At 36.8% G+C, this 2,500-nt stretch overlaps 2 protein-coding genes across 3 annotated transcripts in view; both read right to left on the bottom strand.

Annotated features, from left to right (window-relative positions):
* Window positions 1-1,152, bottom strand: part of LOC143026373 (uncharacterized) — a 202,633-nt gene extending 201,481 nt beyond the window's left edge. The window contains exon 1 of the mRNA XM_076186641.1: window positions 1,062-1,152. The gene's annotated coding sequence lies outside the window, so the exon portion shown is untranslated. The remainder of the gene's footprint in view (window positions 1-1,061) is intronic.
* Window positions 1-2,500, bottom strand: part of LOC143026371 (serine/threonine-protein phosphatase rdgC-like) — a 398,775-nt gene that overhangs the window by 127,299 nt on the left and 268,976 nt on the right. The window lies entirely within an intron of this gene.

Below are 2,500 nucleotides of genomic sequence, written 5' to 3'. Positions count from 1 at the left end.
GGGGGTGTTCTGTTGTACGTTAAAAACAATGCCCATGCTTGTGTTTTAGAGAAAATGAAACAGGATGCATATGATAGTTTGTGGGTAGAATTAACCCAAGCAAATGGACAAAAAATGAATGTAGGTGTAATATATAGGCCAAAGACATTATCATTAGCAGACGACAAACTGTTATTTCAAGAATTGTCTAGTCTCTGCAACCGGGATTTATTGATAATGGGTGATTTCAATTTTACTGACATTGATTGGATGACCCTTGAACATGGCCATATAGATAGCCGCTTGATTGATTTTCTCGGTGACAGTTACTTAGTTCAGCATGTAAAAGAGCCCACAAGACATGGCAACTTACTCAATATATTGATCACTAGCCGCTAAAGCATGATAACCGATGTAGAAGTTGGTGAAACTGCTGCAAATAGCGATCATAACTTAGATTCAAACTACTAAATTTTTTAGAATAGATACTTGTGTTTCTAAAATACCCGATTTTAGTAAAGCTCAGTTCATAGGACTACGTCAAGAGCTTCAGCTTACAGATTGGGAGGCAAAATTAAGCGAAAGACCTATAGATCAGGCTTATAAGAAATACAAGTGCTCGGGTGCATCTAATGACTATCAAAGTTATGTATTAGTACAGAGATTTATAAAAAACTGAATATCGCTGATAAATCCAAAGAGAATTCCAAAGAATTCTTTAGTTACATTAGAGATAAAAAGATTGTTAGGAATCACATTGGTCCACTATCATTTCCTGACTGTCAACTTGAATATTCAAATGAAGGAATGTGTGATATTTTAAACAATTATATTAGCTCGGTATTCGTAAACGAAACACCTCAAAGTGAATTCCAAGCTGAAACCTGTGAAAAGTCTAGGGTAAACTTACTCACTACGGTAAATATACATACATACATACATATACCAAGGCTTTTCCCCCCTTACAAGGGAGGTAGCCAAAAAGGAAAAGGCATAAAATCATTCCATCCCTGAATACACTCAATACCCTTCCACCCTCCCTCTTATCTTAGCACCTCCTGGATGACGGGTCATCCCTGCACCTTGTCCACTGCCCTGGGTCAGAAGCAGTGTCGCAAGACACAGCAAGGCCGCTTCATTAAATCGGCGACCCCCCCCTCTCAGTCCCCCCATGCATGAAAGGAGAAGACGGGGAGAAATCTCTTCGGGCTTTCTCCCCGTGTTCTCCTTTTATGCATGGGGGGACGGAGAATAAATATAACAAAAGAAAAAAGTAAAAGGTCCATAGAGAAACTCAAAGTTAATAACACACCAGGGTCTGACGGTTGGCATCAAAGAATCTTAAAGGATATGAAAAATGAGATTGTTGTTCCATTAGAAATTATTTTCAAGAAATCCATCATATCCCGAGATGTCCTAAGAGAACGGAAGCTAGCTAACGTTACTCCCATATTCAAAAAAGGAGACAAAAAGAATCCAAATAACCACAGGCCTATAAGTTTGACTTCAATCGTACGAAAAATGGTGGAAACTATCATCAGAGATACTATCAAAAATAATTTAGAAAGTAACTGTTTGATAAATGATAGCCAGCATGGTTTCAGACGAAAACGTTCTTATCTCGATACCGTCCTCCACGAAAGACTACTTACTAAATTAGCTTCACACGGAATAAATGGTAGCCTATTAAGTTGGATTAGTAATTGGTTGAATGATCGAAACCAGAGAGTTGTTTTGAATGGAAAAACTTCTGAATGGAAAAAAGTTACAAGTGGAGTTCCTCAGGGTTCCGTTCTTGGACCACTTCTATTAATAGTATATATTAGTTTGCTGATGATACAACACTGTGCGGAATGGCAAATGATCACTTAAAACCAAGTAGATATTCAAGAAGATTTAGATAAATTACAGCAATGGTTTGAAAAGTGGCTAATGAAATTCAACACAAGCAAGCAAGGTAATGCACATAGGTAAAAATAACAGTAAGTACGATTACAAGTTATTTGGAAACTCGTTAACAAAAGTGAATAGTGAAAAAGGTCTCGGCATAATTATCAGTAACGATTTCAAATCATCCAAGCAGTGTATTTCAGCATCTGAGAAAGCAAATAAGATTCTAGGACTGATTGCGCGATCTTTTGATTTCAAAAGTCCATCACTCATTAACAAGCTATATAAATCGTTAGTTCGTCCACATTTAGAAGATGCTGTTTCCGTATGGTTACCAAGTTTCATTAAAGAAATTGACAGATTAGAAAAAGTACAACGACGAGGCACAAAACTGATTCCAAATATCAAAAATAGATCATACGAAAATGACTAAAACATATGAATCTGTTTTCCCTAAAAAAGCGTAGACTCAGAGGTGACTTAATACAGGTCTTTAAGATTCTAAAGGGAATTGGCAATATCAAAAGTGACAAAATTTTCAAACTGAATGAGAATCAGACAAGAAACAATGGTCTCAAACTGTCTGAAAATAGATTTAATATGGAAGTGGGTAGAAACAACTTCGCCAACC

This window comes from Oratosquilla oratoria, chromosome 6, assembly GCF_046742065.1.
Source record: "Oratosquilla oratoria isolate Oo_2021 chromosome 6, ASM4674206v1, whole genome shotgun sequence".
NCBI classification, from domain to species: domain Eukaryota; kingdom Metazoa; phylum Arthropoda; class Malacostraca; order Stomatopoda; family Squillidae; genus Oratosquilla; species Oratosquilla oratoria.
The sequence above is the reverse complement of the archived record's forward strand: the minus strand, read 5'-3'. Positions and strand labels throughout refer to the sequence as shown.